Source organism: Schistocerca cancellata, chromosome 6 (assembly GCF_023864275.1).
Source record: "Schistocerca cancellata isolate TAMUIC-IGC-003103 chromosome 6, iqSchCanc2.1, whole genome shotgun sequence".
Classification (NCBI taxonomy): domain Eukaryota; kingdom Metazoa; phylum Arthropoda; class Insecta; order Orthoptera; family Acrididae; genus Schistocerca; species Schistocerca cancellata.
The window spans coordinates 90,375,451-90,393,020 of record NC_064631.1 but is presented as its reverse complement, the minus strand read 5'-3'; positions in this window follow the sequence as shown (position 1 = coordinate 90,393,020).

Sequence of the window (17,570 nt, the reverse complement as noted above, 5' to 3'; positions counted from 1 at the left end):
GTAAAGTGACGACCATACAAGAAATCGTGAAACTTTGTAACACCAAACACGAGAGCCAAAGCTTCTTTCTCTATCTGGGAATAATTTCTTTGCGCAGACGACAGCAATTTGGACGCAAAGGCAATAGGGCGATCATGCGAACCATCTTTGTGCGCAAGCACAGCACCGATCCCGAAATCCGATGCATCCACCATCAACAAAAGGGGTTTCTGGAGATCGAATGGCGTAAGGAAAGTATTAGAAAGCAACGCCGATTTCAACTGTCGAAAGGCGCGTTCGCATTCCGTCGACCAGACGAACGGAACACCTTTGCGGCGTAAGCGATGAAGCGGAGCTGAAATGGAAGAGGCATGGGCGATATAACGGTTATAATAATTAATTTTTCCCAACACACTCTGTAGCTGCTTCAAATTCCACAGCGAAGGCAAGTCCTGTATGGCACGGAGGTGCTCTGGACTCGGATGTATGCCTTCGGCATTGATTACATGTCCCAGATATGGCAAATCACGAGCAAAAAACACACATTTGTCCTTCCGCAAGCGAAGACCATTTTGTCGCAATACCTGAAATAATGTTCGTAGATTGATTAAATGGTCTTCTGCTGTCTTTCCAGAGATCACAATATCGTCCAGATAGTTTGCTGCAGGAGGGACCGACGCACAAACAGTTTGTAAATATTGCTGAAACAATGCAGGGGCGGATGCACACCCAAATGGCAGTGTTTTGAATCGGTACAAACCAAGATGCGTGTTAACCACCAATACGCGCTGGGATTCTTCGTCCACCGGTATTTGCAAGTACGCATCTGCTAGGTCCAACTTTGAAAAATATTTTCCCGGGCACAATTTGTCAAAAAGATCTTCCGGGTGGGGCAATGGAAAAGTTGCAGTCACTAGTTGTGGATTCACTGTTGCCTTGAAGTCCACACAAAGTCTCAATGTTCCGGAAGGTTTTTGCAAAATTACTAAGGGTGAAGCCCAGAGAGAAGCCTGCACACGTTCAATGACACCTTGTGATTCTAAATCGGTTAATGTTCTTGCGACCTCATCACGCAATGCGTGGGGAACATTGCGCGCTCTGAAAAATTTCGGTTGCGCGTTGACTTTCAGTTCCAAATGTGCTTCATAGTTCTTAGCGCAACCAAGGCCCGGTGCAAAAATGTCTGCAAATTCCTCACATAGACGAGAAACACTGGCGGAAGGCACAGTCTGGTTCACTGATAGGACCCGATTGACTATCGACAAGTTAAACAACTGAGATAAATCTAAACCAAACAAGTTCACTGCAGAAGAAGAACGAAGAACGTAAAATGACACAAGTTTTGTTTGTCCCTTGTATGTTGCAAGAAGGCTGCACTGTCCTAACACAGGGACATGCTGTCCTGAATAACTAGTGAGCTGAACATTTGCGGCACAAAACGGAGGTGCGCCCAGTTGTTTGTACGTGGCGTGATTGAGTAGTGAAACTGCAGCTCCGGTATCGAGCTGGAATGGTATCACGTTGCCATGAATTTCCAAGTCTACAAAAAGTTTATTGTCCTGCTGACAAGAGCGACTGTCTCGTGCAACGTGAACTGTTTCTGGGACAGAAGCACTGGCGACTTGACGGGATTTCCGTCGACGTCGACGCACACTGTTTGTGGGACGAACACAGTCACTGTTAGAGAGAGTAGCACTGGACGTTGTGGAATTAACTACATGAATGTCCATGGGCGAAGGTTCACGAGCCTGAGTGTTCATGGTTCGATTCCGGCGCGAAGCAAAGGGCCGGGAATGGTTGTGAGTGTCCGATCTAAGCTTTTTCTGGCAAACACTTTGAACATGTCCTTTTTTATGACAGAAAAAGCAAATACCTTGGCGTGACGGGCAATTCTCACGCGAATGTCTAGTTGCACACCGCGGGCTTGATTTCACTGCATTTGCTTGCTTTCGCGGGACACGTGGCTGTGCGGACGTGCGCGAGGGCAGTTTACAGTTCTGTGCAGCTCGCCCGGCGGGCCGGTTAATGTGACACACAGCTGGCGAAGTTTCAAATGATTCCTGAGCAAAGTCAAGTGTGTCTTGCCTATCCAATATGTCTGTCACTTGTTGAAGGGAGGGATTGACTAGTTTCAAAATCTGTTCCCTTATGCGAACATCAGAAACGTTCTGTGCAATTGCATCACGCACCATAGTATCAGAATAAGGGAGTCCACATTCACACTCAAAAGCACAATCCCTTGTAAGGCCTTGCAATGTTGCAACCCACCCCGATTAGTTTGACCGGCCATACGTCTTGTACGAAAGAATGTATACCGTTTTGCAACGACATTGACTGTTTCCTTGAAATAGGCATCTAAAGCAGACAAAAGTCCGCTCATTACCTTGAATTCTGTAGGCGGCGAGATGGAATCCAAATTGGCGTGACCTCTCCGTCCATGTTTCCTCGGCTGGCTGAAAATTACGGAACGGTGGTGCAACGGCGTGTTGTGGCTGCGGTAGCGATGAAGCGGCGGCAGCCGCATCGTTTTGCAGTGCACGTTGACCCTGGACGAGCTGTCCAAGGGCATCCAATAAGGCCTGCGTCTGCTGATTCTGTAAGCGATAAAATTCGGACAGTACATCTGGAGATTGTGGCGAAGCCATTACACAAGGAAATTAGTGCAGCAATTGGTACAAACGCGATTTAGCTCGTCGCCAAACTGTTGTGGACTGACAAGACAGCCAGTCCACAGTGACGGGTAACTGAAAGGCACGCGTTTACACACGGCTGGCATTAGATCTGAAACAGGATACGTAATGAATACTATAAAGAATAGTACGTAGCTGCTGGAATACTTAACTTTAATCCATCATTTGTATACAGCATTCTTGATGATACAAATGAGACTCTCTCTAGAAATGGTTAATGGCGCCTTGCTAAGTTGTAGCCATGGACTTAGCTGAAGGCTATTCTAACTATCTCTCGGCAAATGAGAGAAAGGCTTCGTCAGTGTAGTCGTTAGCAAAGTTGTCGATACAACTGGGACGAGTCCTAGTACGTCTCTCTAGACCTGCCGTGTGGTGGCGCTCGGTCTGCAATTACTGACAGTGGCGACACGCGGGTCCGACATGTACTAATGGACCGCGGCCGATTTAAAGCTACCACCTAGCAAGTGTGGTGTCTGGCGGTGACACCACAGAGGACGTACCAGAAATGCTTGGATAGCAAACTTGGACGAAAATGTGATTAACACTGTGGAAGGCGACAACCGTGTCAGTACCAGGCAGTTGGCCCACCACGTCACGGTAAGCCAGACGACCATGTGGAACATTCTCTGTGAAGAGTGTTACTACCCTTATCACTTAGAGTGTGTGCAGGGCTTACTAGTGACAGACCATCCACATTGGGAGGAGTTTTGTCACTGGTTTCTTCACCAGGCAACCACGATTCCGTGATTTGTGTCATCCATCCTATTCACAGATGAGGAGTGGTATCTTCAACTTTCATAACAGACATCTGTGGGATAGTATGCAGAACCCCCATGGTATGGTGACAGCGAATCATCAGCATCGGTGCAGCTGGAATGTGTGGGTTGGAATAAGTGGCGACCGTATTTCTTCCGTTCACAGGCCGGAACTATCGGCGTTTCTTGCTGGTGACTTTGCCTCCCCTACTAGAAGTAGTGTAATTGATGAGTCGAAGAGTTATGTGGCTGCTATATGAAGGTGCTAATGCCCACTTCGCCATTAACATCCGGACGCACTTCAATCGTGTCCTCCCTGGCCGATGGATCGGACGAGGAGGTCCAGTTGCATGGCCTGCTCGTTCACCGGATCTCAACCCGCGCAAGTTGTGGTAGTGGAGCCATCTCAAAAGTACCGTGTATGCAGTGCCCATTTCAGAAGTGAAAACAATGGAGAAGCGTATTTTTTCTGCCTTTGACACGTTTCGGAGCGGCCTGGCCGATGTGAACGTGTGAGACAGAACATGCTACGGCTCGTACACGCATGGAAACTATTTTCAACACCTACTGTAACTCTGGCTGCGTGGTACAGCGCGTATTAGGCCGCAGCCTCTGTAACAATGTGTGATTGAATAAATGGTCTCTAGCATGGAAAGGATGCATTTCCGGACATAAGTTCATTAGACCTTCTTTGTTCCGTATCCCCTCATCTATCAGTTCCCAGAGTTTGTACACGGTGGAAAAAATAACGCTGTGTATACGCTGTAGCAAACCTTGCCAAACAACGCTGAGCGAGCGCGAACACACTGGCCGCGCTCCGGTCTAGCGCTTTGAGCGCAGCGGCGACTGGGAGTGAGGGGTGACAAGGTGTACTATGACATATGTACATATGTACTATGGCGAAGTATTATCCACGGCTATACAGGGTGAGTCACCTAACATTACCGCTAGATATATTTCGTAAACCACATCACATACTGACGAATCGATTCCACAGACCGAACGTGAGGAGAGGGGCTAGTGTAATTGGTTAATACAAACCATAAAAAAATGCACGGAAGTATGTTTTTTAACACAAACCTATGTTTTTTTTTTAAAATGGAACCCCGTTAGTTTTCTTAGCACATCTGAACATATAAACAAATACGTAATCAGTGCCGTTTGTTGCATTGTAAAATGTTAATTACATCCGGAGATATTGTAACCTAAAGTCGACGCTTGAGTACCACTCCTCCGCTGTTCGATCGTGTGTATCGGAGAGCACCGAATTACGTAGGGATCCAAAGGGAACGGTGATGGACCTTAGGTACAGAAGAGACTGGAACAGCACATTACGTCCACATGCTAACACCTTTTTATTGGTCTTTTTCACTGACGCACATGTACATTACCATGAGGGGTGAGGTACACGTACACACGTGGTTTCCGTTTTCAATTACGGAGTGGAATAGAGTGTGTCTCGACATGTCAGGCCAATAGATGCTCAATTTGGTGGCCATCATTTGCTGCACACAATTGCAATCTATGGCGTAATGAATGTCGTACACGCCGCAGTACATCTGGTGTAATGTCGCCGCAGGCTGCCACAATACGTTGTTTCATATCCTCTGGGGTTGTAGGCACATCACGGTACACATTCTCCTTTAACGTACCCCACAGAAAGAAGTCCAGAGGTGTAAGATCAGGAGAATGGGCTGGCCAATTTATGCGTCCTCCACGTCCTATGAAACGCCCGTGGCCCGTGTTTGTTACAACACGCAACTGAACGTCGGAGGTTTCAAGCGTCAACTTTATGTTACAATATCTCCGGATATAATTGACTTTTTACAATGCAACAAACGGCATTGATTACGTATTTCTTTATATGTTCAGATGTGCTAACAAAACTAACGTGGTTCCATTTAAAAAAACGTAGGTTTGTGTTAAATAAAACACTTCCGTGCATTTTTGTATGGTTTGTATTAAACAATTACACTAGCCCCTCACCTCACGTTCGGTCTGTGGAATCGGTTCGTCAGTATTTGATGTGGTTTACGAAATATATCCAGCGGTAACGTTAGGTGGCTCACCCTGTATAGAGAAGCCATCGAAATATATAAACATGGGGATAATTTTAACAGAAAAGAAGAAGACATGAAACTCAGTGATATATGGACTGTGGCGCCACAGAACCGATGAGAACTTTTTATCTTTGACGTACTAAGATCGATAGTTAAAAAAATTTTATCTTTGACAAGGTTTATCTCTGCTATCACGTGAAATCCAGACCACTCTCAGTTTCCACGGTATTTGGGCCGCTCTTCGACGTCCGACTCGTCAGTCGACAAGACTCAGCACAACCAGGAGCACCTCCGAAGATGTCACACGTAGCTTTGGACGAAACGTCGGGGATTGAAGAGTTCCATGGACCACGGCCATACAACCCGGAAGAATTCTCAGCAGCTGAAACATCCGGTCGTGAAATCCTTCATTGTGTGACGAAGAAGTTGTTGCACTTTTTTTCTGATGAACGACGGTGAATACTGACAGAACTGAAGGCGGCCACCAGGAAGTAAAACTAATCTAATTTAAAATAGAGTGGTCACATAATATTTTACTACTGATATCACAAACTATTCGAATTCTTTAAGTGTCTCAAAGCAAGTTGAGGATCATTTGGTAACAGATGTGGCGCACAAGACTGATTCTACCACAGAAAAAATTAATCCTGTTGAAGAATCAGCTTCGAGTTTAGGACATGAAACATGAAGAGTCATTTTTGGACTAGATATGATTGAACACGTTTCGGTAATTGAAACATTTCATCACGTGTTCTCAAAGAAATTGGAAGACTTTGCGGAGCATAAGGTGGATTTCGATTTATTTGTCAGACCATTTTCGCTTTTCACCGCTAATATACCTTATTACTTCCGATTCGAGGTGACAGATATACAGTGAAGCATCCACCTCAAGGACCTGTTTGTTCAATCCAGGAAGACTTTTATAAAATGATACGCACAGAGCAATATCCTCGAGTGCACAGGCAAGCCACTAAAGTTATTTCAGTGTTTGGCTCAACAGTGTGTGTGGACGTTTTCTCTTCTCTTACGAAATTGACGAGACCCCGCCAACATTCGTGTTTAGCAGATTGCAATCTGCTTTAACTCCATATGTTTGACTGAATCACGAACTATAGTTCCATAATTATTACGGATTCTAAAATCGAAATGTGTATAAGTTTATAAACAACGCAACGTAATGTTAAAGCCTGTATGTAGTTCTGCTTATCGTATTAGCACTATATAATGTATTTACTTAATCGAGAAATAAAACTAATTGCTTTGGCAGAAAAATGAAGAGTTGAATATAGACAAACCTGCTTATAAAAACATGTTGCAGTATTCGCATCTTAAAAGTAGCTGCATTGTGTTGCAAACACATCTTGCTAAGGTTCCCGCGTGCGCAGGAATCAGCATATAGCCGTCATATCGATTTGTATTTACAGCCGTTGAGTTATCATTACCCGCCGCAACCTATGTGCGTGATTAACACATTTGCACACAGAGCTCACAGAGCCTCAGATCCAGATAGTTTACCTGAAGAGTTAGCCTACCTATTGACGATGTTAAGGGAAAATGGATATTCTACACAGCAGATTAACAGATTGTCTAGCCGGTCCTGTCCATACGTTTTAATTATGCTACAACTGTACATTTTAAACTGTTGCATTATATCTGCAATGGTGTCCCCTTGCTGTGTCTGATTCACGATATAACCACACAAACTGTCAACCGATATCCGAATGATCGTGTTCTGGAGAGAAGATGGCAATCCGGTCAATGGAGAACCATGCCAACGATGACGTCATAGCGCCTATGAAACGAGGTAGTGTTTGCTGGGTAGCCCCACACCCACAATCGCTGTGTACATAGTGAAAGACGGTTGCGATGTGGCACAGAGAAGATGCCTATCAGATTCTCTGCAGTAGAGGGCCACAGAAAGAAAGGAAGCACGACAGTTGCAAACTGATTTCGCCCGATGGCTTAATGTGAATCTTTCTGTTGTCTCTCGGATGTGGCGACAGGTTATAGAGAGCAAAACTGTATCCCGAAGACCAGGGTAGAGCCGACCACGTGTGATTTCAGAAGAGAGGACCGTTTTTTTTCTGTGAGGCCACGACAGTACCGCCTTAGTACTGTACGGCAAGAGGCACGTGAGCTCGCAGCATCCACTGGACGTGTTGTATCGGAGCAAACGGTATGCGGAAGGTTTGGGCAGTATGGCCTTTATTGTCAGAGACATGCTGTATGTCTACCTCTGATGCGTCTTCACAGGAGGGGACGTCTGGGGTTGAGTCACCAGCATGCCACCTGGACGGTCGAACACTGGGCCAATGTTATTTCACAGATGAGTCCCGATTTAGTTTGGATAGCGATTCTCGATGGATTCGCATCTGGAGGGAACGTGTAACATGATTTCGGAATCCAAACATTGTGGAAAGAGACCGATATTGAGGAGGATCCCTGTTGGCGTTTGCAGGGATTATGTTTACCACTCGAATCCCTCTTCATGAAATTGTACGGGTGAATCGGGAGGTTTATCTACTGTCAGGTGTCGTGACGAGGTCTCGGGACCTCATCTGCGGTTGTTGCGAGATGCTGTGGGCCCAGACGTCGTATTTGTGGACGATAATGCTCGACTTCATAAAGCATGTTTTCTTGGAGGATACTGTACGCATGGCGTGGTCTACTCGCTCTCCCAGTTTTAATCCCGTAGAGCAGGGGCGGGCAAACGTTGCACGCGGCTCATGAGCACACAGCGCTGCACGTGTGCTGCTCGCGTGCAATCGTCGAACGGGACAGTGCCGACAGCCTGCAGGTTGCGGCAGTGTAGTACCAGGCTAAGCTGCGGACGTTGAAGCGAAGCGACCACTACGTAGTGAACGTTGTATTTCAATAACCGGAAAATGCAGAGTGAATCGAGGAAACGGAGAATTGGAGATTTGCTATCTTTTAAAAAGGAATGGGAGAATCATTTGTTCTCTGTGGAAAAACGTGAAAATTGGAAATGTATAATATGTGACAGTATTCTCGCTGGTGAGCGGAAGTTTAATATTGAACGCCATTATAATAAATTTCAGTATGTTGCCGTCCTTAGTGCAATAAAAGAGGAATTTCTCAAGCGATTTGGGGATATATCTTACTTATCCCAAGGTTTTGAATAGTTCTCGAGAGAATCTGGTTTCTGTAGATGATATTCATCTCAGTTTGCAAATGGAATTAATAGATCTACAGTGTAATTCTCGTCTGAGAGACAAGTTCCTTTTGGCAAGACGTGTAATAGATTTTTATCACGACTTTCCACAGCAAGAGTTTCCTCGTCTCCTTCGTGAAACCATGAAGATAGTCAATGTTGGGCTCGACATACTTTTGAGAGAGATTTTTTTTCTGTTATGAAAATTAATAAGACTCGGTTAAGAGCAAACATCAGTAATGAAAATCTACGTAACTGTTTGCGTTTGTCTGTATGTAGAAATTTTGTTCCAGACATTAAACGTATTATAAACTCCACCTGTGATAATTAAATAAAACGTATCGTAGGTAATAGGTACTCTTTCAAACCATGATTACTTTCAAGCACTCCTACTAACCTTATTCCTTCATTTAATAAAGCAGGCCAGGAAACAAAACGCATTACAGGGGAAGAAGCGGAGAGACGGTATGGTGGGGAGGGGTGAGAAGCCGGTTGCCAGCTTGCCCCTGTGTGCACCCAGAACACCTGTCAACTGCACACGTGCATGTGCAGCGCACACGTGCAGAATTCCTGCCCGCCCCTGCCGTAGAGCATGTCTGGAATGCACTAGGGAGACGGCTTGCGTCACGTCAGCATCCACCAACCACTCTCCAAAACTGCGAGCTTCTCTGCAGGAAGAATGGGCGTTAGTGCCTCATTATGAGACTGATGACACCATTCACAGCATGCCCCGACGTTGTCAGGCCTGTATTCTACATCTACATCTACATCTACATACATACTCCACAATCCACCATACGGTGCGTGGCGGAGGGTGCCTCGTACCACAACTAGCATATTCTCTCCCTGTTCTACTCCCAAACAGAACGAGGGAAAAATGATTGCCTATATGCCTCTGTACGAGCCCTAATCTCTCTTATCTTATCTTTGAGGTCTTCCCGCGAAATGTAAGTTGGCGGCAGTAAAATTGTACTGCAGTCAGCCTCAAATGCTGGTTCTCAAAATTTCCTCAGTAGCAATTCACGAAAAAAACGCCTCCTTGCCTCTATAGACTCCCACCCGAGTTCCTGAAGCATTTCCGTAACACTCGCGTGATGATCAAACCTACCAGTAACAAATCTAGCAGCCCGCCTCTGAATTGCTTCCATGTCCTCCCTCAATCCGACCTGATAGGGATACCAAACGCTCGAGCAGTACTCGAGAATAGGTCGTATTAGTGTTTTATAAGCGGTCTCCTTTACAGATGAACCACATCTTCCCAAAATTCTACCAATGACCCGAAGACGACTATCCGCCTTCCCCACAACTGCCATTACATGCTTGTCCCACTTCATATCGCTCTGCAGTGTTACGCCCAAATATTTAATCGAAGTGACTGTGTCAAGCGCTACACTACTAATGCAGTATTAAAACATTACAGGATTCTTTTTCCTATTCATCTGCATTAATTTACATTTATCTATATTTAGAGTTAGCTACCATTCTTTACACCAATCACAAATCCTGTCCAAGTCATCTTGTATCCTCCTACAGTCACTCAACGGCGACACCTTCCCGTACACCACAGCATCATCAGCAAACAGCCGCACATTGCTATCCATCATATCCAAAAGATCATTTATGTAGATAGAAAACAACAGCGGACCTACCACACTTCCCTGGGGCACTACAGATGATACCCTCATCTCCGATGAACACTCACCATCGAGGACAACGTACTGGGTTCTATTACTTAAGAAGTCTTCGAGCCACTCACATACTTGGGAACCAATCCCATATGCTCGTACCTTAGTTAGGAGTCTGCAGTAGGGCACCGAGTCAAACGCTTTCCGGAAGTCAAGGAATATGGCATCCGTCTGATGCCCATCATCCATGGTTCGCAAGATATCATGTGAAAAAAATGCGAGTTGCGTTTCGCAGGAGCGATGCTTTCTAAAGCCGTGCTGATACATGGACAGCAACTTCTCTGTCTCAAGGAAATTCATTATATTCGAACTGAGAATATATTCGAGAATCCTGTAACAAACCGATGTATTGCTGCGACATGTGGTCACGCCCCATACTGAGCACATTAGTCAGTTGTCGAATGTGTGTGCAAATCCGGTAACTTGAAGAAAAAAAAAAACTAAGAACATTTTTGTCAGCCGTTATGCATGTTGCAGTCGTTTGCGTTCTGCGTTCTTTACATTGTTTCTACTTTACTGTTTACACTGTTTTGAGGCAAAATAAACGCAACATTGCAAAATTTCCTTTTGTTGCTTAATTTTGGACGCCAATGCATTTGTATGAAAGATATCTGAAGAGACAATTGATTTTAGTATCTGCATGAGACCTAACACCATCTAACGAATGCCTTTCCTGCTCTTTTTAAAGCGACTCTTGGGCAACAGCTGCGGCCAGAAGCGGCTGCAGGTGTTTGGCTTCCCCGCTGTGGCGTTTCCGCGGTGCCCGCGTGCGCTGACGCGCAACCGCAGTGCCGGGAAGCGCCGCGGCGCGGATCCACTTGTTGCCGGCGCGGCCACCGGATAGCCCCGCGGCGGCGCGGCGGCCAGAGGCTGCGCCGCCCGTGTAATTGCTGGCGCGGCTCCAGTTACCCGCCAAACGTAACGTTACCTCTGCCGCCTCCAGTGCCCAGCCTGGCGGCGGCCGCGGCTCGAGTTCTCCAGCGCAGAAGCGCGCGTTCTGTCGCCGCGTATCCGCACCAGCATGGCGCCCACCTGCTCCGCTCGGCCGACACGCGATCCCCGAGCTCCAGGTCTCGGTATGTTCGTTAATGGCGATCGAAGCTGACGGGGCGTCAAAACTCTACAAGCAAAGCGGCAACTTAATTCCGTCGAGTTATGTTTCATCGTTCTCGGGAGTACTATAGACGATAGAGACCGAAACGAGAACAAAAATTACTACCGAAAATTGAAGATTTCGACCATAAATTTCTTATTTCATTTGCGGTCATCAGTAGGCCTCGGATTTTATGTAAAAACCTATTTTGTTCCTGTTGTGTACATAGTTCGCGTAGTCAGCACGTACACGACGTTCCCACTAGAGCGCGCCCCGCTAAGCACAACAGCGCAGGCGCAGCGCTCGTCCGTCTCCGCACTACGAGATGGCGCTGCCTTAAAGACGGACCAAATTCTGCTTCCACCGATCCGCGTATTAATATGTCACGCAGCCAATGAGATTTCTGCTAACGTAGAACCTTTTCGCCTTGCGGATCACACTCGCGCAGTGATACATGAACGCTCGAGGTATTATAACGAGTGTACAGACCTACGATTAGTAAGTCTGCATTTGTCTGCATTAGTCTGTACCAGTCTATAGTCAAGTTTCAGTCTGCGCCTAATAATATTATCATATTCCCGTACATAGCCATGAAGAGAAATGTATAGCCACTTTGTCAAGTATCAGAGATATGAGAGAATAAGATTAACGTACCAAGACCAAAGGAACTTCAGATTGTCAATTGTAAATAGCATCCAGAATCAAGTTAAGTAAGGTTTATGATTTTTATTATTTTAGTAAATGTGTGTGAAAATTAATCAAGTTCTGTTTAAAGTTGGTCACCGTCAATCTGCTACTCTAAGCGTGCAAGTGGCATTTCTATCGTCTGACCTAACGGCAGAAGATAAACACGCCACGATAAGACCACGAGACATATTGCTGACACTCGCCTACTTCGTTAGAGCGACAAGTCAAATAATCTGATGGTGTGTGTACCGAAGGTCTTACAGTACGCACACCACAGTTCCCCATTAAATAAAGGCCATAAAAGTTGTACATACACGTATTACGTCTATTTATGATCGAAAACGCTCTTTTTATAGCACCTAAAAATTCGTAATTTGGGTTAGTACCTGATTGTATCTAAATTTCAAAAATCCGATTAAATAAATTTTTTACGACTAACGTTCTCTCGTGTACGTAATTTTATGTTAGAACCTGGTGATACCTCATTTTTAAAAATTCTAAAATTACCTAATTTCATGTTAGAACCTGACTGTATCTAATTTTTAAAAATCCAATCAAATAAAATTTGTGTGACTAAAACTACTCTTCTAGTCTTCCCGACTACTTAGAAAATAGTAACTGAATGATAAATGGTTTGTCTGCGTGCGTGAACGCCAATGGTTTCAGTCAGACGACGACAGCATAAGCCAGGCTGTTGCAGCCGGCCCTGCTCAGCAGAGCTTTGTCGCTCGCTGTGAACCGTCAAAGGCGCGGAGGAGCCTTGTGATCTGCCTCTGGCGCCATCCTGGCCTGTTTAAAACAACTGCACTGTCTTCATTCGGTCGGTCAGCGTGCTGCTTGGATGGAGTGAAATTTTTTACAGCGAGAGTGTATTTGTGGAAAGCCAAGCATGCCGAAAGTAGCCCGTTCCAAATCATCTCTGATTCGTCAGTGGTTACAAGAATTTCGTGATTTCTCTACAGTTGGAAGAGTTATTCACTGCAATGTGTACAACAAAGACTTAAGTAAAATGTTAACATTCTATGTGCTACGCCCGCTCAGTGAGCAGTGATGCCACTGTTTTTCCCGTATGAGCTTGGACCATGCAGATACGAATGCAAAAATATTGTTTCTAAACTCTTAAAATAGGTTAATTTTGCTAAGTAGATCTTGCACGTAAATTCTTCCACGAATTATTTCTCATTTCTTTTTGTTTTTTGGTACGTTCTGAACAGATGTCGCATTTAAGTCGGCATGTTCCAGGGATTAAACACCAGTCCAGCTTAAAAAATAAATCAAACTTGAAACAAACGCTTGTAACTAAACAAAATGCTACAAACAAAAACGAATTTCATCTTGACCCAAGTCGATCCATTGTCGCAGCAAACATACCATTCAATGCAGCTGAAAATAGATAGTTCAAAATTTTCTAGAGAAATACTGTCAGCGCAGCATTCCATCAGGATTCACACTCAGAAAGAACTATTTAGTTACTTCATATGAAATTACATTGAGCAGGATAAGGGAAGATCTAGGCGATTCGTACATATGGATCTCTGTCGGTGAGACGACTGACAGACAAGGTCCATATGTGGCTAATTTGATTGCTGGAAAGTCAGATCCTGACACTCGCTCCGTACCTCATCTAATCTGCAGCAAGGAGCTAAAAAAGACTAACCAGGAAACAATTGCTCACTTTGTTAATAAAGCCGTCAATTAATTTTTCCCAAAGTTTAGATGAAAATAAAGTACTTTTAATCTACACTGATGCAGCCGCATACGTGATTACTGCTGTTAAACTGTTGAAAGTAGTATTTACCCAGCCTTGCTCCATAGCACATCTCATGCCCATGCCATGAATCGTGTAGCTGATCCGATAAGTCTCGAATTTCCACATGTAAATAAGCTAGTTTCAACCACCAAAGAGGTTTTTATTAAAGCACCTACAAGAATTTAGTTATTTCGAGAGGAACTTCCCAACGTACCACTTACCAGCAGAACCCATACTTACTCGCTGGGGAACGTGGCTACAGGTCGTGGAATATTACAGCGAGCATTTGGAAGACATTAAGAACATTGCTGTAAATTGCGGGAGGTGTCAGTGAGCATTACTTCAGCTAAAGATCTTCTAAAGGACCCAACAATTTCCAGCGACATTGCATACATAAAATCTCTTTATGCAGTTTTGGTCATTATTAAAGCTCAAGAGTTTTCAGGGAAACCAGTCAACACGCAGCTGCGATTGATAGAATAGGAGACAGAAAAAAATCAACTTGGTCCCAGGTTCTATTGCAATGAAAGTGAGAAAGTAAAGACGGTGCTACAAAAAAACCCAAGACCGACCGCCCTCTGCACAGTGGCTGACATCTTATCAGGTAAAGCAACAGCACATGAGTGTGCTGCCCCATTTCGCCTAATACCGTCATTTAAATATCCTCCGGTGACATCTGTTCATGTGGAAGATGCTATTAACAGACAAGAGATGCAGTTTCTCAACGGAAAATCTGGAGAAAGTGTTAGTTATTTACTGTGACTGTAATTATGTGTGTGTGTGTGTGTGTTCCTAAAGGACCAACCTGCTGAGCTCATCGGTCCCTAGTCTTATAAACTACTTAAACTAACTTATGCTAAAAACAACTCTCACACCCATGCCCGAGGGAGGACTCGAACGACCTGCGGGAGAGATCAGGCAGTCTGTGAATGGCGCCTCAAACCGCGCGGCCACTCCGCACGGCTGTAATTATGGACATGGACAATAATATAATGTGGATTTTTGTCGATCTGTTTATCTTTCTAGATAATAAAATGTCAGATTTTCTTCACCTATTTTCTGATTGTTATAACCTATTTTTGTAAGTGATAGAACCTATTTTAGGTACCTAATTTAAGATTTATCTTAGAAAATAGGTTAAGGAAACGCATTTATAGACTTAGAGAAAGCTTTTGACCATGTTAACTGGAATACTCTCTTTCGAATTCTGAAGGTGACAGGGGTAAAATACAGGGAGCGAAAGGCTATTTACAATTTGTACAGAAACCAGAAGGCAGTTATAAGAGTCGAGGGACATGAAAGGGAAGCAGTGGTTGGGAGGGAGTGAGCTGGGATTTTAGACTATCCCCGATGTTATTCAATCTGTATATTGAGCAAGCAGTAAAGGAAACAAAAGAAAAATTCGGAGTAGGTATTAAAATCCATGGAGAAGAAATAAAAACTTTGAGGTTCGCCGATGACATTGTAATTCTGTCAGCGACAGCAAAGGACTTGGAAGAGCAGTTGAACGGAATGGACAGTATCTTGAAAGAAGGATATAAGATGAACATCAACAAAAGCAAAAAAAAAGGATAATGAAATGTAGTCGAAATAGGTCATGCAATGCTGAAGGAATTAGATTAGGAAATGAGACACTTAAAGTAGTAAAGGAGTTTTGCTACTTGGGGAGCAAAATAACTGATGATGGTCGAAGTAGAGAGGATATAAAATGTAGACTGCCAATGGCAAGGAAAGAGTTTCTGAAGAAGAGAAATTTGTTAACATCGAGTATACATTTTTAAGTGTGAGCAAGTAATTTCTGAAAGTATTTGTGTGGAGTGTAGCCATGTATGGAAGTGAAACGTGGACGATAACTAGTTTGGACAAGAAGAGAACAGAAGCTTTCGAAATGTGGTGCTACAGAAGAATGCTGAAGATTAGATGGGTAGATCACATAACTAATGAGTAGGTATTGAATAGAATTGGGGAGAAGAGAAATTTGTTGCACAACTTGACTAGAAGAAGGGATCGGTTGGTAGGACATGTTCTGAGGCATCAAGGGATCACCAGTTTAGTATTGGAGGGCAGCGTGGAGGGTAAAAATCGTAGAGGGAGACCAAGAGATGAACACACTAAGCAGATTCAGAGGGATGTAGGTTGCAGTAGGCACTAGAAGAAGCTTGCACAGGATTGAGTAGCATGGAGAGCTGCATCAAACCAGTCTCTGGACTGAAGACCACAACAACAACGATTTAAGATTTTTACAACCTAAAAGTTCCAGGATAGTCATCAGTCTTCTGACTGGTTTGATGCGGCCCGCCACGAATTCCACTCCGTGCCAACCTTTCCATCTGAGCAGCACTTGCAACCTACGTCCTCAATTATTTGCTGGATGTACTCCAGTGTCGGTCTTCCTCTACAGTTTTTGCCCTCTACAGCTCCGTCTACTGCCGTAGAAGTCATTCCCCGACGTCCTAACGTATGTCCTACCACCCTTCCCTTTTTCCTTGTCAGTGTTTTGCACGTATTCCTTTCCTCACCGATTCTGCGCAGAACCTCCTCGTTCCTTACCTCATCAGTCCACCTAATTTTAAGCATTCGTCTGTGGCCCCGGCCTCGAATCTGTGATTGAAATTACAAAATTAATTTTGTACCGCTGTCTTTCTTTGTAATGGGCACTGGGTTGGACAGGCATTGTGACTTCGACATGTGCGCTGTACGCCTACGAAAAGTCTCCACATTACAAATGATACGCTCACACTCGCACACACATGCGTGCGCAACACCGCTAGCACACGCGCGCCAACACAGGCACAACAAAATACATAAAACCACACATACACATGTACAAACGCACACACACACACACACACACACACACACACAGAGAGAGAGAGAGAGAGAGAGAGAGAGAGAGAGAGAGAGAGAGAGAGAGAGAGAAACTAAAAATAAATAAATGGGATAGTTGGTATCATTTATAGAGACAAATGTCACACTGGACACTGATAATAACAGCTGGACCAATGATATGTAATGAAATTATAATGTCTCTAGACAAACTAGCGCAACTTTCAACCAGTTTTCCACATGGGGGAAAAACTGAGTGATGTTCAAGTAATTGATTGGATGTTACACTGTAAGTATTTTTGTTGTATTATAAGATATTTACGAGAACTGATATGAATGTAAACTCCGTTAATTATGTGAAAGCAAAAAATCATATAATATTCTAGGACATCGATAGACGATGGCCAGCCGTTGTGACCGAGCGGTTCTAGGCGCTTCAGTCCGGAACCGCGCTGCTGCTACGGTCGCAGATCCGAATCCTGCCTCGGTTATGGATGTGTGTGATGTCCTTAGGTTAGTTCGGTGTAAGTAATTCTAAGTCTAGGGGACTGATGATCTCAGATGTTAAGTCCCACAGTGCTTAGAGCCATTTGAACCATTTGATTGAGGATGCCTTATTAAGAAGGGAAAAACGTATAGTTGTTTAAATAAAATTCATGTGAGCATGCAATAAAGACGTTTTGTTGTTAACTGCTACAATTCGTATGTACCTTTTGCGTAAAACAGCGACCACAAGAAAGTTGTGCTGATAGAGCTGCTTACGTGTCCATAGGTCGCAGTGGTGAAGGCTGCTGCTGCCTCTCGTCTACGTTTTGACCGGGCGAGGTGGCGCAGTTGTTTGCGCACCGGACTTGCATTCGGCAGGACGACGGC